This window comes from Tamandua tetradactyla, chromosome 3 (genome assembly GCF_023851605.1).
Source record: "Tamandua tetradactyla isolate mTamTet1 chromosome 3, mTamTet1.pri, whole genome shotgun sequence".
NCBI lineage: Eukaryota > Metazoa > Chordata > Mammalia > Pilosa > Myrmecophagidae > Tamandua > Tamandua tetradactyla.
The window spans coordinates 81,625,367-81,651,505 of NC_135329.1; the positions used below are offsets into that span (position 1 = coordinate 81,625,367).

At 37.7% G+C, this 26,139-nt stretch overlaps 2 long non-coding RNA genes, 1 other non-coding gene and 1 pseudogene across 3 annotated transcripts; 1 reads left to right on the plus strand and 3 right to left on the minus strand.

The window, feature by feature from the left end:
• Positions 1-262: 262 nt before the first annotated feature.
• Positions 263-19,617, minus strand: LOC143676187 (uncharacterized). Its single transcript, XR_013171892.1, has 3 exons — positions 19,523-19,617; positions 2,242-2,385; positions 263-342 (listed from the first exon to the last, which is right to left on the minus strand). It is a non-coding gene; the product is annotated as an uncharacterized LOC143676187 (long non-coding RNA).
• LOC143676186 (polyadenylate-binding protein-interacting protein 2 pseudogene) lies at positions 2,416-2,786 on the plus strand (annotated as a pseudogene).
• Positions 12,278-12,384, minus strand: LOC143678402 (U6 spliceosomal RNA). Its single transcript, XR_013173214.1, has one exon. It is a non-coding gene; the product is annotated as a U6 spliceosomal RNA (small nuclear RNA).
• A 478-nt stretch (positions 19,618-20,095) lies between the features above and the next one.
• LOC143677449 (uncharacterized) lies at positions 20,096-24,796 on the minus strand. The gene is made up of 3 exons (XR_013172607.1): positions 24,744-24,796; positions 20,485-20,589; positions 20,096-20,394 (listed from the first exon to the last, which is right to left on the minus strand). It is a non-coding gene; the product is annotated as an uncharacterized LOC143677449 (long non-coding RNA).
• Between the last annotated feature and the right edge of the window lie 1,343 nt (positions 24,797-26,139).

Below are 26,139 nucleotides of genomic sequence, written 5' to 3' on the forward strand. Positions count from 1 at the left end.
GTTGTGTCTGGTTTGCTCTTCTGTGCAGACCACTAAAACTTTCTCGATATCAGCAATAAGCCTGATTCACACTCTTTACATTCACGTGTTCACAGGACAGCACTTTTAATTTCCTTCAAGAACTTTTCCTTTGCATACACAATGTGGCTAACTATTTTATGTAAGAGGCCCAGATTTTGGCTTATCTTGGTTTTTAACATGCCTTTCTTACTAAGCTTTATCATTTCTAGTTTTCAACTTAAATTGAGAGAAATGTGACTCTTACCTTCACTTGAACACTTAGAAACTACTGTAGGTTTATCAGCCTGATTTCAATATTGTTGCATCTCATGGAATATCAGGCTAAAGAAAAGGAAGAGAGATGGGGAAACACTTGGTCATTGGAGATTCAGAACACACCACATTTATTGAAATTCACCATCTTATATGGGCATGGCTCATGGTGCCACCCAAAAATTAAAATAGTAACATTAAAGGCCACAGATCACCATAACACATACAAAAATGATGAAAAACCTTGACTATGTGAGACCAAAATGTGACACAGAGACAAGTAAGCACACGGCTTTGGAAAATATGGCACCAATAGATGTGCTCGAGGCAGAGTTGCCACAAACCTTTAATTTACTAAAAAATGCAACATCTTTGAAGTGCAATAAAGCAAAGCACAGTAAAATTAGGCATGCCTGTGTATGTATATAGTATTTATACATACATATATTACATATATATATATATATTTATATAAAGAATACAGAAAAGCCTTTAGTTATCTTTCATCCTTCAATAACAGTAACAGGCATCCTGAGAAAATTCAACTGGAAAGAAACTATATGACTACAATCTGTCAGAAAGTCTTTGGTCAAAGCTCTGGTATTAGGCAACATGAGAAATTTATGCCAGATGGAAACTGTATAAGTGTAATTAACATGAGCAATATTTCATCCAGAGATTTTACCTTTATTCACACAAAAGAAAATCATTTGAATTTTTTATGAGGAAGCCTTAGCCAATTATCTGATGTTAGACAGCATTAAAGACCTCACATTAAAAAGTTAATGAATGTGGAAGGGTCTTAAGCCACAGCTCCAATTTCTATGCACCAGAAAACTCAAATGGGGGAGAAATTTTGTTTTTGATCATTATTGTAATATCTTCAATTACAATTTATCCTTTAAACAGCATCAATGAAGTCCATTGGAGTGGACTGTAACTATAAGCACTGCCAACCAACATTCAGCTTCAACCCAGCCTTTGTTTTCACAAGAAAGGACTATGAATCGAATCTAAAACAGGAAATAAGACAAGAAACTCCTTTATAGAATGAGGAAGCCTCTTGGGGAAATACAAGATAATTCATTGTTGGAAAGTCATTAAAGGAAATAAACATGAGAAACCCTTTGCTCATAATAGAATACTTAAAGAAAATATAAGCATTCACAATGCATGAAAGTATTCCCCGTGTAACAAATGAAGGAAAGAACTCAGGGATCATTTATTCCTTAATGAGCATTAACATTATCACATGTAGGCGATACCAATCCTAAAGTGTGAACGATAGTGGCTAGAGTTTCCATTAGAAATCTTAGATTAGAAAAAAGTTATCTCATTTTCTTCTCCTATTGTATACTGATCAGTGGAACAGGATATAGAACCCAGAAACAGACATATCTCTGTACAATTGATCTTTAACAAAGATGCAAGGGCAATTCTAAACAAAAAGGATAGTCTTTTCAACAAATGCTGCTGGAAAAACTGAACATCTGCATGCACACACAAAAAAAAGAATCTAAACACTGACAGTAGATATGCTACAGAAATTTATTCAAAATGGATTGTGGCTCTAAATGTAAAACACAAAACTATAAAACTTCCAGAAGATCATATTCCAGAAGACAAAAGAGAAAATCTACATGATCTCAGGTTTTGCAATGGGTTATTAGATACAATAGCAAAAATATGATTCATGAAAGAAAAAAATGCAAATTCAATAAAATTCTTTTTTAACTTTTTTATTGTATAGTATAACATACATACAAAGCAAAGAAATAAAAAGCAGTATTCTTCAAAGCACTCTTCAACAAGTAGTTGCAGGACAGGTCCCAGAGTTTATCATGGGCTACCTACCACATGATGCTCTCATTCAATAAAATTTTTAAAAGCTTTTGCTCTCTGAAAGACACTTTAAAGAGAATAGAAAGGCAAAAGGAAGACTGGGAAAAAAAATATTGAAAAAAGTACCTGATAAAAGACTTGTATTAGTAGTTTGTTTGGACGGGAGAAGGGAGGTGGCCGGCGAAAGGCACGACGAGCAGGGAAGCAGTCCTGCCTGTGGGGAGCCGCGGAGGCCAACAGGATTCATTGGCTGCCCTCCCGTGTCGTGCCCTGTGTTAAAAACGACAAGTAACGCCAACCATGAACAACCCAAGTCGCAGCAGTGCTAATCCAAGCATCATCAATGACGATGTGATTATTAATGATCATTCTCATGAAGATGACAATCCATTTGCAGAGTACATGTGTACGGAAAATGAAGAAGAATTCAACAAACAGAAGAGGCGTTACGGGAAGAAAATTTATTGAGCGCTGTTTCTAAGAAATGCTGGAAGAGAAGGAAGAACATGAGTGGTTTATTCCAGCTTGAGCTCTCCCACAAACTATGGACCAAATCCAGGACCAATTTAATGACCTTGTTATCAGTGATGGCTCTTCTTGGGAAGATCAAGAGCAATCTGAATCCAAATGCAAAGGAGTTTGTTCCTGGGGTGAAGTACTAAAATATCTGAGTAGAAGGGGCCCTCTTTTGATGGATGTAGCACAATTTCCACACTGTGAAGGCAATGTTAGAAGACTTAATTGTAAAAGCTCTCTTGTCACCGTGCTGTACTACTCATTGCCAAAGTTTTGGTAGCCTTGCATGCTTAATAAAAGTGCTGAACTGTTATTAAGTAACAAGCTGTCAAACATTTACTGAAAATAGAATTGGTTCCATGGCTTGATGTGAAGACAGCAAGGAAAGTACCAGTCAAGTTGTGGCAAAGCAACAAATTAAATGACCTCTAAATTTTAACTAAATCTTCCCCGAGGCTAAACTGATTCTTTAGGGTTAACTAACTCTTGTTAATGTCTAAACTTTGTTTAAATGAGTAAACTTAAGTTCTAATTGTTAAACATATTTCCTAATTGAGACTTCAATTTGTTTTTGTCCCCATCAAAAAGAATCTTCCTTTTCTGAATAAGGCCTTTTAGTTATTTAAAGTAATTCATTATAGACAAGTATGCTTTTGGTTACTGAGGTTCCAAGATAGTGACAGATGAGAAATATTTCTGACTTTTATGGTGTGTTATCATGTTAGAAATGTTTAATTCTGCTCCTAATGTTATATTTGAGGAAGTTTGTGATTTAAAAATTGCATTTTTTTTAAGGGGACCCACTGCCACATAGTTATGCCTCTGTAAAATCTAGCATTTAAAGAATCCATAATCCAAGTGAACAAAGAAATTATAACACTATAATTCGAGTGGTGCTTTTCCTTGCTTTGTTAACCATCAGGACAATAGTCTACAGCACAACTTTTCTTTTAATAAAGCTAGAACAGTTTTGGCTTCTTAAACTTCATATTTGGGCAGGTTAAGCTGCCATACGTGTTCAGTGCGAATAGTGTTTAAGTTGAAAATATTGTAAAAAAATTATATTTTTTCAAAAATATTTTAAAAATATGTAATAGTAGAACTGAAAAAAAAAGATTTGTATTGGCTATATGCAAAGAATTCTTAAAACTCAATAATAGGAAAAGAACCAAATTTAAAAATAAGCAAAAGATCTGAACAGTACAGCTCACCAAAGAAAGTATACAAAGGAAAAATAAGCATTTGAAAATATACCAAAAATCATATCTCATTAGGGAATTGCAAATGAAAACAATAATAAGATACCTCTCCACAACTTTTAGAAGGGCTAAAAACCAAAACAATAACAGCACTGACAATACTATGTGATTGGAAGGATATGGAGTAATGCTAACCATCGTCCATTGCTATACAAATGAAAAATGATACAATGGCTTTGGAAGAAATTTTCGTAGTTTTTCACAAAGCTAAACATAGTCTTACCATATGATTCAATAATCATACTCTTAAATATTCATCCAAAGAAGTTTAAAACTTATGTTCACATAAAAACTTGCACACAAAATTTTATAATAGTTTTGTCGTTATATTGTAGTCATCTAAGATATCCTCACATCCACATAGTGAATACTAAGTGATTTAAAAAAAAAACAAGCCATAAAAAGACATGAAGGAAACTTAAATTGCATATTGCTTAGTGAAAGAACCCAGCCAGAAAGGTCTATTTATGATTCCAAAAGATGATAGACAATAAAATGTTAATGAGTTTCCATGTATTTGTGGTGGTGAAGATGAGTAAATTGGGTAGAGGGGATTATAGGGCAGTGAAAATACCCTGCATGACTTTATAATGGTGCATACACAAAACTATACATTTGTCAAAGCTCATGGAACTGTGCAACACTAATACAAAATGTTAATAATAGGGTTAACTGGGAGGGAGGAGGGATAAAGAGGCTACATGAAAACTCTTTACTATCTCCTCGATAATCTGTAAAACTAAAAACTTCTCTGTAAATAAAGTCTATTATATTAAAAAAAAGAATTCTACCAGGGACTTTTAACACACAGTTCATCAGATAATTCAGAATTTTGCCAAATGGCCTATTATTTTAAAATATGGGATAAAATGTATGATTGCTATGTGATATAGGAAGTTAAATGCAGATCGTAATAAGTACTAACCAATGAGAGTAAATACTAATTTCAATAAATTAGTGCTTTAAATTCATCTGCTGGAGACCCAGGTTCGATTCTCAGAGCCTGCCCACGTTAAAAAAAAAAAGGTTAAATTCATCTGTAATAGAGTTTGTTAGAAAACACAAAGTCAACTCAAACAAAATTGACAAAAAGGAAAAACATATAATATCTTGGTCAGTTTCTAGTTTTATTATGGACCTCTGAATATGTTTACAGAGGCTTAGGCCAATCAAACAATAACTAAAAATTAACTGAAAAATGAAGAAAATTATGTGTCATTATTATATTAATGTTAAAATATGTATGAGTAAGGCAAAAAAAAATACTAACATGGTGAAAATGAACACATTTTTGTGAGTGAGTAAAGGATAAAGTTAATTTAGCTATCCTATTTTTACCAGATTTAGTTTGTCCAAGTTTTCCTATCTAGGGTGCCACAATCATTCTCCATCTCACCCACAGTGGAAGAAGATGGGGAAGGGAGGCTGGGGGACCAAGCCAGGTTGGGAGAGGGAATAAACAGGTAGAAGCAAATGTGAACACAAGTGGAAATGGGTGAGAGGCCCAAAGTAGACTGAAGTAGAGAATGTCCTGTGGATGCAATGGCAGTAAAAAAGAAGAACAGGTAGGCATGACAACAAATGGGAGCAAGTAAGTCCTGTGAGATTATGGGGAATTTTAAGGAGGATCAAGGCGTTGCAAATCTAAAACACTGGAGGTTACAGGAGTGGAGAAGAACAAGGCTCTACGGTAAGAACTGATGAATAAAGACCTCCCCAAGCTTCTCATAGAAAGTCCAGGAAGGAAGTTTAATGCAATGTGAGAAACAAAATAAATAGGTTACAGAGTGCCCTGAAGGGAGCTTAAAGTTAGATCCGAGGAAAGGGGTTTCATAAGAGAAATAGAGAAGGGGAGAGGGCCATAATGAGCCTGGGTGAGGATGAGGAGGAGGAGGACACAGAGAATCTGGGGGCAATGGTCCCCAAAATTCCTGTTGGATAACTGAGTCAAATGTTGAGTGTTATGAAGAAATTACAGGGGACTAGATAACAGAAGGAAAGGGCCGAGTGAGAGTTATAGCAGTCTACAATCTGTGGGGAAAAACACAGCAAAAAATAACTAAAACAAGGACATGAACCTGATGAGCCCAACAGAGATAAGGAAGTTAAAATTGGAGCCACAAATAGAGATCACCTGTTTAAGTGAGGTAAAGCAGGGCCCCAAGAGCCAAAAAACTGGGGAGGCAGGGTTGTGGAGGGGAAAAGAGGGACAGTAAATTCAGTAAATCAGTCACCGTAGATGAGGTCTGGAGAGGATAAGGAGCAAAATTCTCGTATGTACCTCAAGTAATCTCATTTTATGTAAAATTAGAGTTTGCTCAGAGGTAAAGTTAAGTGCGTATAGCAACAAATAGCCAATAAAGAGAGCAAATGCATGAATATCAAGGTTTTTAACTTAAACTTTTGGTTTGAAATAATTTCAAACTTGCAGGACAGTTGCAAAAGCAATACAAAATCCATAGAAGAATTCCAACATACACCTCTCCAGATACTCAAATCCACCAATGTTAACATTTTGATTTGTTAAAATCCACATTTTAACAAATGCCGCATTTGCTCTATGTATCTATCATATCTACCATTATGTCTCCTTCTATCTGTTTTTCTAAACAGTATATTGAATACATCACACTCCTTGAGCACATAATACTTCCCTATACATTTCTTAAGAACAAGGACGTTTATTTATATAACTAATTTATACTTAATGCTGGTCAAAGGGTGGGAAGGTGACAGATTAGGGAGTGCCAATATTCAGTCCTTCCACCAGAACAACTCAAACAGGCAGGAAATTTCTGAAACAGCTATTTTGAAACTCTAAAGGACAGGAGAACACTCTACGGTATCCAGGGAAAAGCAGAAGGAAAATGCTGGCAAATTATGGTGAAGACCCATTAATTTCTCTCGCTGAGAGGTGGTTGCAATCTGTGCCCCTTGCATTAATCCTTGGCCCTGTTTTGTCCCGCAAAAATCCTCTCTGGCATGCCCCATCCAGGCAAGAGCAGCTTGAAGAAAAATGAAAGTGTAAGAAATTATAGCGAGTACAGTCTGAGCCATAGACTTGCCTGATATAAACAGTGAAGGGGAGAAGTTTGTCTCCTAGGAAATAAAGGAGCATTCAAACTCCTGAAAACAGGAGAACTCAAGCAAAAGCTGAGGACAAGACATGGGCCCAGAAAACACAGGGAAGACTGGCACATTGCATTGGCCTTGGACATATATTCCTGATAGGAAGGCTGAAGCTCAAGAAAATCTTTTGTAACCAGCTGGCTACAGATCAAGGAACAGACATCTCAGGGAATAAATCCTAGAGTTAACATTTAAAAATATGAAATGTTAGTGTGCAAAAAAAGAGGACAAGACAAAGAGAGGGGAAATGATGGCCCATCTAAAGGAAGAGAATAAAAATGCAGAAAATACCAAAAAAGACCTGATTGTGGACTCACAAAGGTCTTATAAAAATGCCTTTAAAAATGCTCAAACACAAACTCTGAGAACTGAATTTGAGAGCAAAGTTTATCAGGGGATAGAAAGCAAATCATGACTGGGCAATCAATGATTAAGAATTACAGAATATTCAATTAGGCTCATTGTAAATTTCCTAGTTGTAAGCTCTTACAGCAGTTACTTTTATTCCTGAGTTTTAACTATTATTTTAAATTCCAGGATACTGTACTCTTTGTGTTCAACCTGGTAGTCCCTGGAACTTTAGATATCTGTGTGAAACCTAAGATTCAGAATTAGAGTTCTGCAGCTCTGAGAGTCAGCACTACTCCATTCAGCAACTGTTATAGAAGCTGAAAAAAAAGATCAGATTTCAAATAGAGATATGAATGAAGCAGATTTGGTTAGGATTAAATAAATCAGAATTCAGGGTAAAGATGATAGTCTGTATTTTATAACTTCAACTTCAGCGAAAGACCAAAGGAAGAGATATTTATTGTCCAAAATTTAAATTTTCTGTAGCATACTATTTCAATTTACTTGTTTCATAGGTTTATTTAAACAACCTAATTACATGAAATCTAGAATAGGAGATTTGTTATTCTGTACAGGTTAATGTAATACCCTAATACATTCCAGAGTATCTGGGGCAGGAAATTAAAAAAAAAAAACATTTGCAAAGGCCACTTGAGTGACTGGGGAAAAATGTGCAACTATTAAACTTCCCCACCTGGGAAATTCCTGATATTTTCTCAAACATTAGGACTCCCAATTTAAAAAACCAATCTTGAGGCTTCTACTTATGAAACTTATTTCTGCATTGGTGAAACTAAACCTACTTATAATTGTTTTTAAGAGTTACTCCTGGAGAATGTCTTTTCCTGCTTATATATAGCCTAAGTCAACTCTACAAACAAACTCACTACCCTCCCCCTTACATGGGACATGACTTCCAGAGGTGTAATGTGGGACATAACCCCTAGGCATGATCCTGACCCTGGCATGATGGAATCTGGAGAGCTTTCCTGGCCAAAAGGGGGGGGGGGGGGGGAAGAAGTGGAAAAAATATAATGTTAGTGACTAAGAGATTTCAGATACAGTTGAGAGGTCAATCTGGATAATACTTTCATGAAAGCTTCAGCCAGATATTTTAAATTGTCACAATATGCTATGCTCCAACCAAGAGTATTCCTGAAAACCTTAAAGAAACCTTTGACTCTTATTATAAGACTCTAAATATTTTGGTTTGTAATTTTTTTCAGAAACTAAGGCGTCCAGATTGTTTCTATGCCAGATAAGCCCTGAAACACAGAGGTAACTGCCTTCCCAAGAACACCCACCAGTCTCATTCCTCTATGTCTTAAGGTTGACACCCTTTCCCAGCATGAGAAATGGCACATTTCTCAGGTATCCCTGGAGATTGAGAGAATGATCAACTGAGAAGGAGATGTACCTGAGAAATTAAGACTTAGCAACTGACTATGATTACTGACTCACTATACACATATTTTAGTTTCTAAGGTATCAGAATAGCCACAAGGAAATACCTGAAATTGTTGAACTGTAGTCCAGTAGACTTGATCTTTGATAATGATTGCATAACTATGTAGTTTTTATCATGCAATCATATGATAGCAAAAATCTTGTGACTGACACTCCTTGTATCCAGCATATGGCTCAGAATCTTGTGACCGACATTCCTTATATCCAGCATATGGGTCAGTGAGTATTAAAATAAAGACATGCATAAAGAAAATAACAGGTCAAGAACACGGAGAAAAGAATATCCCTATGTAAAGTCTGGACAAGAGTTAGAGTACTACTTTAATAATCTTTCATCAATTGCAACAAATGTAACTACTGTTCAAAAATAGTAGAATTACTAAAAAAGTGTTATCATCAGTTGTAAGGAACTTTCCACACCAAAGCAAGTGCTGACGGTGTGATGTATGGGAATCCTGTATTTTATGCATGATTATTCTGTAAACCCACAACTTCTTTAATAAGAAAATATTAATTAAAAAGTGCTCAAGGAGAGGAAGTAAAATATAGAGAAAGAGCTAAAGTGTATTAGGAAACAATAAATGAGCAATATGAGAATTTTACCAGAGATAGAAATTTTTAAAAGGAACCAAAGAGACCTACTGAAGTTGAAAACCAGAATAACTGAAATGAAAAATTCCCAAGAGAGTTTCAAGGACAGATTTGAGCTGGTAGAAGAATTAGTCGGTGAACTTGAAGCTCTGTATCATTAGCCAGGTAAATGCAAATCAAAATGAAAATGAAATTCCATTTCACAGCCATTACAATGGCTGCTATTTTTTTAATGGAAAATTGCAAGTGTTGAGGTTGCATACAAGTAGGGATGCCCACTAATTGTTGGTGGCAAAGTATAATTGGGAAACTACTGTGGAAGACAATGTCATGGTTCCTCAGAAAGTTAAGTATAGAAATACCATATGAATTGGCAATCCCACTAATTGGTATATACCTCTAAGAGCTGAAAGCAGGGACTCAAAAAATATTTTCATACCACAATGCTCATGTTCATAGCAGAATGATTCCCGATTGCCAAGTGGTGGAAACAACCATAGTATCCAAAACCAATGAATGGATAAACAAAATTTGGTGTATACATGCAATAGAATATTATTCAGCTATAAAAAGGAATGAAGTCCTATTGCCTGTGACAAGATGGATGAACCTTGAAGACATCACGTTGAGTGAAATAAGCCAGACACAAAAGGACAAATATTGAATGAGCTCACTGATTTGATATAATTAGATTAAGCAAACTCATGCAGTCTGAATCTAGAACATAGATTATCAGAAGATAAGGTGGGGTTTAGGAATGGGAAGTTTAAACTTAAAATAGAGTGTTCCTATTTGGAATTATTGGAAATGTTTTAGTAATGGGTGGTGGTGATGGTAGTACAACATTGTGAACACAATTAACATCCCCGTAATATATATATGAATGTAGTTAAAATGAGAAATGTTAAGTTTTACATGTGGTGACAGAATAAAAATTTAAGAAAAAATCCATGAACTGCACTACACAAACATGAACCTTAAACTATGGACTATAGTTAATAGTATAATTATAAAAATGTTTTCATCAATTATAAATAATGTTCCATACCAATGCAAAATATTAATAACAGGGAGGTATATGAGTATTCTTTATTTTATGCATGATTATTCTGTAAATCCACAGCTTCTCTAATAAAGAAAAAATAAGGGTTGTTTGGGAGAAAATATGGGATATTTCATTGGGATGAACTCATTTACGATCATGGCTGATCTCACAGACTTTTACACTGAAGTAGCTTTAAATGACTGCCAGCTTTGAAAAGCCTGTCTGGCTCCAGGTGGTAGCACAGGGCCAATGGCAAGGGGTGAGGAGCTACTGAACACTGCCCTCATGTCCATGTTAGAACCGGGGTCTGCACCTCTGAGAAACCTTAGAAGTGGGGTTGAACATCCTGGTAATGTCACTTTAAGAGTATGGATTGATAAAATTAGTGGTTTTCCAAATGTTCTGGTTCTTATCCACTGTGAACCTATTATGTGCGGTGGGGTCATCTTTCTAGAGGTGTAGAAACTGCATATGCATCTAACTGGGTGGACCAATCGCCCTTTAAATATGTTAAAAGCAAATGTCAAGGACTCCTTAAAACGAACCGAACTGAGAGGGTATATGTGCAATTCAAGGAAGCTGTGAAAGGAGTGAGCAAGTCACTAGGTTATGAGCTCAGCTCCTATCTATTCTGCAGGGGTTGCCCCTTCCTTAGTCACTCACTGTCTCCTGGAATTCCAATTACTTAGCCCTCCCCAACACTGTCCTCCCCAGATATTCTAGATAGTTTCTAATCACACACAATCTTTTCTAACAGAAACAAAATAATATTTCATTGCTTTACTTCCCAAAATTTCTAACACCGTCTTGCAAAACGGCCCCTTCCTACTGCTTGTACTGACATTGCCTCACTGCCCTTTCTCTTTCCTGTCACCTTGGGTAACAACCAAGTTGTCTGGGGGTGGCAAAGTCACCCCTTTGACCAAAACGCTGCCTAATCCAAGTTCTTTCCCTCCCAACTTCTTTTCCTTCTCCCAGCACTCTGAAGTTAACTTCTATGGTGGTTTAGAGTTGTAAGTGCCCCAGAAAAACAAGTTCTTAAACTTAATCTATTAACCCACTGTTAGTAGGACCCTTTGGTGAGGTTACTTCAGTTAAGATGAGACACGCCTCAATCAGGATGGGTCTGAATCCTGTTACTAGAGTCTTTTGTAAGCAGAACAAAACTTAGAAGAGTGAGAAAGCCACAGGAAGCAAGAAGTTGAAATTCAGCAGAACCTGGAAGAGAAGGGAGAGCCCAGGAGAGGCCGTGGTGTGCAGTGCCATGTGACAGGGAGCCCAGGACCAAGGACCTCTGCTAGCCAGCCCCAGTACACCAGCTTTCCGGGAGAATGTATTGCCTTGAGGAGGCCTTGACTTGGAGACAATGAGCTAATAAATTCCCATCGTTTGAGCGGACCCACTGAATGGAATTTGTTTGAACAGCTGAGGAAATGAAAACACCATTTCTCGCTCTTCCTCTCCCCTCCCAGCTCAGTTTCATCCTACCTCAGAAAATCTCTTTCTCCCTTCCTCCTTCACCTTTTTCTTCCTTGCCCATTTCCATAGACAAGTCTCTCCCGCAGACTTTTATCCTTCTCTCTATAAGCTCATCTTTGTTTGCTGTTGAATCCCTAGAGCCTACTGCAGTGCTGCCACTTAGTTGGCACTTGATACTCAGCTGTTCAATTAATGAAAAGACTGAAAGAGACTAAAGTCATGACTACTGGGGGATACATTAAAAAGCGTCTTTGATACGACTATCTCAAGAAAGAAGAAAATCATTATTTTTCTTTCACTTCTTTTTTTTTTTAAAAAAATTTTTTTAAATATGGAACGTGTCACGAATTTGCGTGTCATCCTTGCACAGGGGTCATGCTAATCTTCTCTGTGTCGTTCCAATTTTAGTACATGTGCTGCCGAAGCGAGCACTCTTTCACTTCTTAAAGCATTATTTTAAAATGATCACTTTGTATCTTCTTCTTAATTATAAAAGAATGTTTATTGAACACAATTTTGTACATATGGCAAGCTATTTAGTTTTAAAAGAAACAGATACAATAACGAAAACCAGGGTCATTTGTCCTTCCATTGTCACTGCTGAAACTGTCATAAGAATATTCCTCCACCTCCTCATCAAGTTAACTTTGTCTCTCCTTGACAATCACCATTCACTGTCTGTATTTTAAAACTTCTTTCTTATTCAATTACATTGCTTTTCTGGCTCCTTAAGAGTTTAAAGTTTTACAATAGTATTCTGCTCTTGTTCACTGCAACGTGCAGAATTTTAGTTATACTCTGGGTGAAATAAGCTTTATTAGCTAACCTGGAAATCCAAGTGCCCCTTAACCTTGTTTCCATGAGGAAATGCATTTCACATAACCAGCTGACACAATTAGAACCAAGCCATTTACACATCAGTGGCTGCCTGGAATGGTGAGGGTCTATGACTTTTAGTTGCCACATGATGTGCTGCAACAAAGCAGCTAGATACGTCCATGAAAGCACCCTTCTCCCAAACGCAGATGTTTCAAGGTTTCTGTGAGCTGATGGAAGAGTGGAAATGCTCCAATAAAAAAACCCACAATAAATCCACAAGTTTGAGTCACTATTAAAAAAATAATAATAAGTGGTTTTGAGAAGATGTAACGAGGGGAGTGTGAGAAGGGAACTTAGTTCTGTCAGAGGAATGGGGGACAGAGAGTTGGGAGAATATCTGCTCATATTCCGAGGAGGACAGTGTCTAGGAAGAACGGCTATTATAGGACTGGAAGAAGTGTGGGACAGGCTACAGGGACAAAGACACCAGGTAGGGGATAGATTAAGGAGGGGTGGAGTCAAAAGAGAAGGAGTGAAATGGGATGCACTAAGATGTAGCAAAGCAAGAACAGTAAGAAATTCAAATAACCTGATAAAGAAGAGGTGAGGTGAGAAGAGGCTTTCTGATTCAGGAGAAAGAAGAGGACGGCAGTGGGTAAGAAAAAGAAATTGAAGAAGGGAAGGGAATAATATGATGAGGAAGAAAAGAGAGTAAACAAACCAATGTACGAAATATGAAAATATTATGTATGAAGTGATGTACCCCAGAAAAGCCATGTTTTAATCCTGATTCAATCTTGTGGAGACAGCTGTTTCTCCTAATACTGATTTATTATTACAGGGTGGAAAATTTTATTAGATTATCTCCAAGGAGATGTCACAGGTCCAACCGTGGGTGTAACCTTTTGATTAGATGGAGAGGTGACTCACCCTCTCTAGGTGGGTCTTGATTAGATTATTAGAGTCTTTAAAAGGGGAAACATTTTGGAGAAACACCAAAAATGACAGATCCAGCCGAAACTTCAGAGCAGAGCTGACACCGATACTAACACTTGGATAAGAGAGATATGGGTGTTTGGAAATGCTGGAGCCCAGCAGACATCACTATGAAATGTTAAGCAAAAGTCAGAACATGGAGAGAGCAAGGGAATCTGAGATGAAAGCCAGCTCTGGAGAAGCAAACTGAGGAATCCCCATAGGAAGAGAGGTTGAAAGCAGCAGAGCCCAAGAGCAAGGGATCAGCATGCCTTCACAGCTGACAAAGGTGTTCCAGATGCATTAGCCTTTCTTGAACTAAAGTATCTTCCCCTCTATGTATGCCTTAGTTTGGAGACTTTCATAGGCTTAGAACTGCAAATTTGTACCTTATCAAATACCCCTTTTTAAAAGCTGCTCCATTTCTGGCATATTGCATTCAAGCAGCTTACAAACTCATACCACCAAAGAGATGAAGGGAAGAAGGGGACAGGGTGATTGAGGACAGAAGTGAACTGCAGTGATTAAAAAAATGAGGTAAACTGAGGGAATGAGAAGGAAATTGATCAAAGGATAGGAATTGAATGAAAAAATATTTAGTGGATGGGTGGGAGAGAAGGTGGAATGGAAAACAGGTAAAGAGAGGAGAGGAAAAGTGAGGTGGGAGAGAATAGGTGACCTTTAAGGAGAAAGATGAAATAAAGATGGCTTATCTGATGTGAAATAAATGAAATGGAGAGGAATTGTCAGAAATATGACAAGAATATCAGAAAAGGTATTTTTCTTATTCCTAGTTTAATAGATAACTGTTCATTGAAAGTAATGACAAAACGAAGTTTAGGATGAATTTAATGAATTGTTAAGTTAAATGAATGAGAGCACTGTTTGAAGGAATGGGAAAGAGGACTTGGAAATACCCTTTTATAAGTTAACTGCAATTCTCTTGAAGAGATATAGTTATTTGAAAGTGGACTTATATAAATCATAAATGCTATTGCCAACTCAGGACAACCACTGTATATTAAATGTGCTATAATAAATATGCTATGAGAAGAGAGAAAAAGGAATTACAGAAAATGTTCAAGTTAAAGAAGAGAAGGCAGAAAATGGGAAGAAAAATTTGAAACAAAGAACAAGTACAATAAACAGAAAATAATAATGAACCTGAAGATATCAATTCACCTAGAATGATATTCAATGTAAATCAAAGTGTAGAGTGGCATCAAGATGGTGATGTAAGATGCAGGTAAATGTACCCCCACAGAAAAAGCAGGAAAAAAAAAAAAACAGGTAAAATAACACTTTAGAAGATGATCTTCTAAAACTTTAGAAGATGATTAAGACTATAAAGCAACCCAACAAACAATTATTCAGAAAAAAAATCTAAAAACGTTAAGAGAGGAATAGGTAAATTTTACAGATACAGGCTCCTCCCACACACATATATCTACAAGGCAGTTTGTACAACTCAAGGCTGTTTTGAGAGCTACACACAGAGCTGGTCCTGGGACCTGACTTCTGGTACACCTAAATGAAAATATGGGGTGCCTTTGTACATCACTCCAACTGGCTCTGTGGAAGGATGACAGAAGGCATGGATTTGAATCCCCTAACCATAAACCCCCCAGGGTAGAAAGGCAGCACAGAATTGGGGAGCTGAGCTTAAGCATAGGGCAAGTCTGCTGAAAGCTGGTATGAAAATGTAGACTAGTGTGCGAGTGGAAAGGAGCTGATGGCAGCTACAAGGGAGGAAAAACCGTAATGAAAACAAATAGCACAGATAATATACTCAACTTATGGGAAGATATCTGATTAGGAAGTTTCAGGGCTTACTCTTCTCCCAGAAAATTAGCTAGGAGACAGGCAGAAACAGTCCAGAACAACAGTTCTAGTGCTCTGGAGATAAGGGAGAGTACTGTGAAGAACCCAAGGAAGCACAGGATGAAGAGATAGAGAAATTGCAGTGAAAGACTGTGAGTCAGTCCCTCAGCCCTGGCTCCTAATACCACTTACTATGCTCAAGGAAAACAGCACCAGGTTCTGTGGTCCACACCTGACAGGTCCAGCAGACTTACAGGAACCTGAAAATTCACTTTTCCAAGAACAGGGCAGGACACATTCCAGCCCTGCTACACCTTTAAGCTGGTGAATTTAGACAGCTGGGTCCTGTAGATTCAAATTGTCCAGCCAGGCACTATTGTGCCATTGTTTTCATTCCTGTAGCAGACAGCTATGATTGGCCTACTTTCTGAGGGCTGAGGGAAATACGCTCCCAAAGAGCACTGTGTGCTGGGAAGACCAAGAAATCACACCTTTAGAGAGCAGAATTAAAGGCCTTTTGGCATCTGTACATGACCCCCTCCTCAGGTCTCTTTGGAACTGGTGTATGCCCCCTTCATGGGTCCCTGGCTTTGCTTTGGTTGGGGTACTACTGATGAACTGAGTGTCAAAATAGAGCATTAATACAAAGCCAATCAGCAAGAGAAAGAATCTGACTTTCAGAGTAAACTTATCAAGATAATCTGATGCCCAAACATCACAAAAAATTACAAGTCATGCTAATAAACAGGAAGTTATGTTTGAGTCAAAGGAACAAATTACAAAATCATAGGAGATACAGAATTTGGAAAAACTAATCAAAGATGTTACACAATTTGGAAAAACTAATTAAGAAGCTGGCTAAAGAAATAAAGAATACTAAGAAGACACTAGGTGAGCATAGAGAAGAATTTGAAAGCATACAAGGAAAATAACAGATCTTATGGGAATGAAAGTCACAACAGATGAAATTTAAAATACCCTAGAAGGATACAGTAGCAGATTTAAAGAGGAAGAAGAAAGGACCAGCAAGCTAGAAGATAGAGCATCTAGATTTGAACAGATGAAAGAACAGACAAATATGTTTCCATTTCCATACCCCAGATCTGTGGCTTCCCAGGCTGGGCAGTACAAAGGTCTGTGGGAACTCCACTGCCACCAGCAAGGGTGCAGGCTGAGGCCTTGCAGGAGCAGATGAAGATGCAACAGAAGAGTCAACAACAGAAGATGTGAAGAGGAGGAACTAAGGAGGGGAATATCTTGACCCTAGCTCTGAAGATGTCAATATGATGAGCAAAGACTGCATGAAAAATTAGAGGAAAATAATATTTTGACCCAATAACCTAGACTTTGCTGATCAAGATTTAGAAAAAAATTGGCTGTGGGACATTATAATGTGCACAGACATTTCCAAGGAAATTCTAAACAGTCATAACTCTGCCCTCCAAAACACAAGCAAACTTCAGTATGTAGTTAAGACTACAGGCACGTGTTGAATATTGGGGTAATAAAAAGGAATCGGTTAGACAGCACATTCATTTATGGAACTTCCCAAGTCCTGACACATGAAAAACAAGTGAACAAACTTGGAGGCTATGTTTGCCCAGTCTAGTCTGATAGGCTTTAGCAGTGTTTTCACCCTGGCCATTCAACAGAGTTCATGAAAATCATGCCTTTCTGCTGATACTTTTTGGATACTTCTTGTATAATAAAATCCTTATTCTATTCTACAACTTAAAATAATAAAGCTCTATCAATTAATTACCTATATAAACTAATATATTTGTCTGTTATCTTTCACTATTTCTACTTCTTTTTAATATTTAGCTGTAAAATTGTTAAATTGGTTCTTACTGTGACCCACTTTCCTCTTTCTCTATTTGGTTTTTTGCTTTATTTAAATGTCAAAAAAAAGTTATTAGTCTATTTTTAAATTACTTATATTTGCATGTCATATGCACATTTTGATTAAATTCTTAGTTTTTTACTCAAAGGTTTACCTAACTACAGATGCTTCCTTGTCATTGAATTTCCCACCTTACCTTTGTATAATCATGACATTTCATCATGTTAATTCTATACGGTTATTAAGAACTTGTGATGGATGGTTAATTCTTTGTTCGTTATGGACCATGTGTCTCTACTTAGCACTACAATGTAAATTGCTTGATTTACCAGTGTGTTTCAGCTATTAAAAAATTTTATCCCTCTTTTAAATAAGCAGAGAAAAGAATAGAAAATTTTAGAAGGGTCTCAGGGAACTAACTGACAATATAAATTGCTCAAGCAAGAACAGGAAAAAAAGGGAAAGGGGGCAGAATGGATATTTGAGAGAATAATGGTAAAATATTTCCCAACTCTTATGAAAGATACAGATATCCATGTCCAAGAAGTCCAGTATACTAATCCAAATAAATCCAAATATACACAGCCCAAGACACATACTAATCATAATGTCAAATACCAAAGATACAAAGAGAGAATTCTAAAAGGAGCAAGAGAAAAGCAATTAATCACAAGCAAGTTATGCTCAGTGTTTATGTTTTCTCATCAGAAACCATGGAGATGAAAGGGAAGTGGTATGATACATTTAAGAAACTAAAGGAGAAAAACTGCCAGCTATAAATTCTCTACCTATGAAAACTGTCCTTCAAAAAGGAGGGACAGTTTAAGATATTTACAGGAAAACAGAACCTGAACAAGTTTGTTAACAAGAGAAATGTCTATAAGAAATACTAAAAAAAAAAAAAATTGTAAATGCTTTTTTCTTACCTATTTAAATGGTCATTTGGTTTTATCCTTTATTTTATTAATGTAATATACTATATTAATAGATTTTGTATATTAAATCAACCTTGAATTTTTGAGATAAAAATAAAAGAAATACTAAAAGGTATCCTGCAGGCTGAGAGGAAAAGACTGGAGAAAGAGGCTTAGAGAAGAATGTAGAAATGAAGATTATCTAAAAAGGTAAAAAGAAAGACAAAAATAAGATATAAAAGCCAAAATATAAAATAGGTGATGTAGCTACTGCCTTTACAGTAATAATATTGAATGCTAATGGATTAAACTCCCCAATCAAAAGACACAGACTGGCAGAATTGATTTTATTTTAATGAGCCATTTATATGCTGTCTACAAGAGATTCAACTTAGTCCTAAGAATAAAAATAACCTGAAAGTGAAAGGCTGGAAAAAGATATTCCACATAAACAGTAATCCCAAAAAAGTTGGGGGAGCCATACTAATAGCAGATGAAAAAGACTTTAAATGCCAAGCTATTATAAAAGAGAAAGAAGGACATTATACATTAATAAGAGGGTCAATAAATAAGAAGAAGTAAGAATCATAAATATTTATACACCTGTCAATATTGCCCCAAAATGTGCATGAGGCAATGAAGGAAGAAATTGATGAATCTACAATAATAGTTGAAGGGATCAATACTCCACTCACATCAATAAATAGAATATTCAGACAGAAGATCAATAAGGAGACAGAGAACGTGAATAATTTGATAAATTAAAGAGACCTAACAGACATACACCAAGTGATGCACCCAAACCCATCAGGATTTACATCCTTCTCAAGTGCCAATGGGAAATTCTTTAGGATAACCCCGTGCTGGAGCACAAAACAAGTATTATTAAATTTTAAAAGATTGAAATTATACAAGGTACTTTCTCTAATCATAATGGAATGAAACTGGAAATCATTAAAAGACAGAGAACTGGAAAATTCACAAATAAATGAAGGTTAAACAACACATTCTTCTTAAACAATCAGGGAGTCAAGGAAGAAATTGCAAGAGAAATTAGTAAATATCTTTTATTTGAGGTGGAGGAAAATGGATTTAAGTCTGCAGAAGAACAGAGGAGTTTTTCCCAAATCTGTCTCCTCAAAGTGATTTTTCAATCAGCATTTTACCCATCAGAGACAGCGATACTCATTTTACTTACCAGGTAGCAGAGTTGTGGGGAATTTCAGTAGTTTATCCTACAACCTTCAGGATTTACATTCTGTGACACCTGGGAAAGGTGCCTCCCACTCTAGGGAGATAGAAGAAAGACTTATTCAGGTCTGGATGCAGAATTTACGTTTACATATCGCTCCTTTGGGAGACCAAGAGCTCCAATTAACAGCCTGCTTCCGCTTTAATGTCACATTTAAAGGCTATTTTTAAGGAAATTTTACAATTTTCAGCTTGCTTACAGTTTTAAGATTGCATTTTTAAATTACTGATGCAATTTTCCCTTAAAAACAATCTCTATTTCCAAACTTGGGAATTTGGTTATTTCAAGAATCAAGCTAAATTCAGCTTTCATAAAAGATGACGGCAAGCAGCGCAGGGGAGGGCTGATGACGCAAGCTTAGAACTGGCACCAAATCCTTAAAGACCAGGGTCATTAAACATGCAAAACATAAGCAAAGAGGGAGACTCCAAGGAAGTTCGATTTAGTTGGATTATTGGGATAGGCTGCAACTTCTGGAGCATCCAATCAGTGGAGATGCAGGGAGGGACTCACCGGTTAAATACCGCCGCTTTCAGTTGCACAGCGTGCCGGCCACCATTTTTCGAGTAGGCAGCCGTTCTTGCAAGATCGTGAATAAATATTTTTGTTCTCCACAATCGGGTGAGCTTTTACTCTCTTTCAAGTATAGCATTCTTTTTGACAATTTGGGAGCTCATCGGGGTCTGAGGCTTCAAAGGCGGACTCCCCAGGAGGACAAAAAGAAGCCGCGCTCGCTGATTAAGCGGTCTCAGACTCCGCCACGTGAGCCCACCTCTGGCAGCCAGAAGGACCTAAGATCGGACACTTATATCCACCAACTGTGAAGAAGAAAAGAGGGATATCTGCCTCACAATGACCAGGCAGCTCTATGCACAGACCAAGGTAAGAAAAAGGCTAGTAAGTATTACCTTGGTGGTCCGGAAGGATCCTGATGAGTCTGAGGTGAAGCGTATGTGTCCAAGATGTGCAAAGCAAGCGCTGAATCCCAAACCACCTCCGTAAGGGAAAGGGGCCTGGAGAGAGAAAAAAGTAAAATGGTGCTGAGGGAAAGGAATCTAGACAAGAATCAGGATGGGTAGAGGCGGTAAGCCAGCTGGGGAAAAAGGGAGGGGGGTACCTATAAAATCCCACCCCACCCCCACCCCCGGGGGAACATTCCCCTGAACAGTCCGCAGGGAGAATGTTGGAACACTGGCAAACCAAAAATGTACGTTTGGACAAAGGAAAGCATTGTGTTGCCTAATGTATTCTGGCCAAAATATGGGGCAGATAAAGAATGGCTTTGTGTAAGGTCTTTAAGGCTTCACTATACAGGTAATAAAATTGGCTATACCCAAATCTCAGAACTTAAATAAAACCTTAAGGGGTCTCAAGTTAAAAACAGCCTAAACTATCCTTTAGTTTTTAGTTCTTAAAAGGGATTGAAGAAACTACCTAAAGTGGCCTGTGTTCTGGTAATTTCTAGTTTTGTCTCTTTGGTTCAATAGAACTATTTCAAAGTGATATGTGACTACTTGATGCAGAGTTGGGGTTTCTGTATAATAAACCCATTTGCCAAATCCAGGAATTGCAGACTTACTACTAATAAGAATGAAGCAAATGGGTGAATAAAACTATCTTGATATAGGACCATTTCCATATTGGAGTTCAGTCTTGAAAATGTCAATGCAGGAATTGGAGGGTTATAGTGTCTCCTAACAGGACCTGCCAACTACTTCTGAGCAATAATGTCGGCATTATTAGAGGTGGCAGAAAAGATGCCTGCTTTCTAATTTATTTAGGTAAGTAGATGAGCCAATGAGAGGTTGGATGATTAAAAAAATACAAGGGATTCTTAGTCAAACTAAAGATGCATTTTTTTCTAGCAAAATCTTGTTGGGTATTACAATTTTTTTGAAGAATGAACTTAAACAAGGCTCCCTCTGCTTACCTGCAAACATTGAGGGACCAAGTAAGGAAATATTCAAGGACAGACTCTGATAGTCCTGCCGCCCAAGGACAAACACAGTGTGCAAACACTGGCTGGGTGTTCCCCAGGCTGCCCACCAAGGGCAGAAACTAATTCAGTTAGCTGAAAAGCTTCCCCTGCCATGCCGTTGGTGATAGTGAGTTGTGAGATGGGAAAAGGAAAGCAAAACAGCAAGTTAAAATCATGTTGACCATGATCGATCACATGGTCAAGAAAGGATTAGAGATAAAGCAAGGAGGAGACAAGCAGAGGCAAAATAGAGAAAGTCTGGGCCAGAGGGGATAAAGGAGTGAGGGGGGCACAAGACTCAGCAGGGTGTTATCACTGTGCAAAACCTGGTCATTTCAAAAGGGAATGCCTGAATGTAAAGAAAGAAGGTTAGGGGGGTACACCTAATGAATTTTAAAAATTAGGGAGATTACAGCCTCCTCATCTCAAAAACCCATCAGGAGCCTTTGATAAATCTAAAGATGGGCCCATATCAGGGAGAAATTACATCTTTCATGGACACTAGGGCAGACCCATATCACAAAGGGAATTGAATTCTCGGTAACTCCCTTACAGTTTCAGGAGTAAAAAGGGAAGGATTGAAAGTCCCCATTTTCAAATCTAGTGATATTTATTGGGAAGATAACCAAATTATAAGACCCCTGCTATACATTCCAGAAGCTGGGAGTACCTTGTTAGGAAAGGACTTGTTACCCATGGGAGTGGCTAATGGGCATGACCCAAAACTACTACATAAAAGGGCAGTGAGAGTGTTGTAGCATCTGTTTAAAAAAAAAAGCAACTCACAAGTGAAATCAGAAGGAAAGATAGACGATAAAGACTGAGATGGTATAATCTAGGAATGCCTAAAGTGTATAATGATAATGACTAAATGTACAAATTTAAAAATGTTTTTGCATGAGGAAGAGCAAAGGAATGTCATTACTGCAGGGTGTTGAAAATAGATGGTAATTAATATTTTAAAACTTTAACTTATGTGTGAGGCTAAAACAAAAAATGCTTATTTCATACAAAATTTTTATTTTGACTAATGCATTTCCTAGTATAACTTATGTGGACAGCTTAATCAAACACCGTAGTACTTGGAACCTTGAGTAGGGCATGAGATTTTGTAGGTTCATCCAGAGTGATGCCCTTATAAATCCCAGCGTGATTTGAACAGTGAATAAAAAAGTATTTGCAAAGTCCCCTCAGGGGAATGGTGAAAAAGGGGGAAAATTCAACTTCCCCAAGTAAAGAATTCTTGATATTGTCACAAGCAGTGGGGACAACCAAAGCAATAGGGTGAGCCCCCAATCTTGGGGTTTGTTCATATGAAACTTAACCCCACAAAGGATAGGCTAAACCTACTTTAAATTAGGCTTAAGAGTCACCCCCAAGAGAACCTTTTCTGTTGCTCAGATGTGGCCCCTCTCAGCCAAAACAACAAGCAAATTCCCCATGTGGGACATAATTCCCATGGGTGTGGGCCTTCCTTGCAACATGGGACAGAAATCTGAGAATGAGCTGGAACTCAGCATCAAGGGATTGACAAAAAAATTCTCAACCAAAAAGGGGAAGAGAGAAATGAGACAAAATAAAGTGTCAATGGCTGAGAGATCCCAAATAGAGTTAAGAGGTTATCCTGGAGGTTATGCTTATGCATTAAATAGATATCACCTGTTTAGTTAAGGTATAATGGAGAGGCTGGAGGGAACTGCCTGAAAATGTAGAACTGTGCTCCAGAAACCATGTTTCCTGAAGACAATTGCGAAAGCTATAATGATATAGCTTTCGCAATGTGTATAATTGTGAAAACCTTGTCTGATGCTGCTTTAATTATTTTTTATTTATTAATTAAAAAAAATTTAACAACAAACAAACAAAAACATTCTTAACATATGATCATTCCATTCTGCATATATAATCAGTAATTCACAATATCATCGCATAGTTGCATATTCATCATCATGATCATTTCTTAGAACATTTGCAAAAAGTCTGATGCTCTTTTTATATACCTTATCAACAGATGAGTAAACATATGGATTAAAAATAAATAATAGGGGGAACAAATGTTAAAATAAATCTAGTAGATTGAAATGCTAGTGATCAATGAAAGGGAGGGGTAAGGGATACTTATGTATGAATTTTTTTCTGTTTTCTTTTTATTCTTTTTCTGAATTCATGCAGATGTTCTAAGAAATGATCATGAAGATGAATATACAACTGAAAAAAAGCCACTGCCAGTCAGGACTGGGAGGGGCAGGGAAGGGATGCATTCAAGGAAAATAGCTTCTTAGCCAAAACTATGAAGGCTGGGGTTTGAAGTCAGAAGGCCTTGGGTCAGGAGAGTGGACCCACCCAAGCACTTGGAGAGAATGAGTCTGCCATGAAGGTAGAGGATGGGCTTTCTACCACATGGTGGAGGAACAGGGCCACCCCAGGCCTTGGAGAGAGGGGTAAGCACATTCCTTGGGAATTGGGGAGAGCACAGCTGCTACCACATGGAAGGGTTAAGCCTGTGCCCTGGAAATGGCAGAGAACCCAGGTGCAGCCCCAAAGCTTAGAGAGGGTACAGCCAAAAGGGATTTGGTTTCCCCAGTGTTCCCCAGGGTTGCATTCAAAGAGAGACAGGTCGCTGCATAGGCCTTTGGAAAGGGTGGGCCTGCTGCTTTCTAAAGTCTGGAGACAAATGGCTGTTAGACTTTAAAATCTAGTGAAGTTTGCCCTTTAGTTTCTTGAAATTGCTTAGGTCTGGTGACCCCTGTGTTCCTTCCAGTTTCTCCTTATGTAAATGGGAATATGTATCCTATGGCTGTCCCTCCTTCATATATTAGCAGCAAATAACTTATTCTGACTTTTAAATGTCCAGAGCCAGAGGAGAATTTTGCCTTAGGACAAATCATGCCAGTAGCTGACTCTGCAAAGAACCTCTTCTTTAAGAATTATATACTGGCTTTGTCTTCTACTCTGTTGTCCCTCAGGCACCTTGGCTTCCTAGCCCAGACCCCACCTCTTGAATTTGCTGCCCATCAACACCAACCTGGCAGTTGGGTCCTCATCAAATTGTGAAAAGAGTCCAAACTCCAACTGTCCTGGAAAGGGCTTTATCAAGTTATGTTGACAACTGAGACAGCCATTTGGATGGCAGAGAAAGGCTGGACCCACTATGCCTGAGTGAAAGGACTCGCTCCTTTCTCATCTCACCTGAGCCAGATGATAAGTTTGATTCCTGAGAAATAACTCCAACTTCAGACCCTGTAAAAATCACATTAAAAATTCAGGAAGCACAGAATAAAAAAGAGGTCCTTTAATCCTGTATAGATTATTGTAATGCCTGGATATATCCTAGAGTATATTAAGCAGATAATCAAAAAGTATTGGCAAAGTCCTCTGAGGGATGGGAGGAAGAATATGGAACTGTTAAACCTTACCATCAGGGAATCCCTTGATACTGTGTCAAACTTTAGGGACACCCAAATAAATAGGCCATGTCCTCGATCATGAAGCTTTCTCTTGTGAAGCCTAGACCAAAGAAGCTTAGACTACCTATAGACATGCCTAAGAGTTACTTCTGGAGGACCTGTTTTATTGCTCAGATGTGGCCTCACTCTCTCTAAGCCCAGCTCTGCAAGTGAAATCATTGTCTTCCCCCCTATGTGGGACATGACATGCAGGGGTAAAAGTCTCCCTGGCGATGTGGGAGATGACTGCCAGGGATGAATCCAGCCCTGGCACCATGGGATCAACAATTCCATTCTGACCAAAAGGGGGAAAAGAAGTGCAATTAATAAAGTATCAATGGCAGAGAGACTTCAAATAGAGTCGAGAGGCTACTCTGGAGGTTGCTCTTACATAAGCTTCAGGTAGACCTTGCTACCTATCATAACCTGCCAACCCCCAACCAGGATCATTCCAGCCAATCCTAAAGAACACCTAGGGCAATATATAAGATTCCACAAGGGTTCCATGCACTAGAATAACTTTCCAGAAACCTACAACCTCCAGATGGGTCCCTGGTCCAGATAAGTCCTGAAACCTAGCCCAGCCTCTCCAGAACATCAGATAGTTCCATCTCCCTAACCCGGTATTAGTGACAGACCCTTCCAACATGAAAAATTTAGAATTGCCATAGCCCAAACACCCCTAAAGAGAGGGATGGAAAGATCAAAGGTGATGGTGAAGTTATACAGAGAAGATAGGATTTAACAAATGAATGTGATTGTTGAATCATTAAATTGATATCTCATTTAGTCTCCAGTATTTTAGAGCAGCTAGAAGTAAAAACCTAAAATTGTGAAAATGTAACCCATGTCAAACTCTGAAATATGTTCTACAACTAATTGTGGTGCTAGACTTGGAAATTTATAGCTTTTTGGTACATATGTTATTTTTCACACACACGAAAAAAGAAGGAAATAAAGTCAATTACAATGATAAAAAATATTTAAGACTTCTAGCTTCCTATATTCTGAAGCAGCTAAAAGGAAAAATATGAGAGGATCACATGGTAGCCCATGACAAACTCTGGGATCTGTCCTGTAAATACTTGTTGAACAGTGCTTTGAAAACTATTGCTTTTTTACTTCTTTGTTTTGTATAT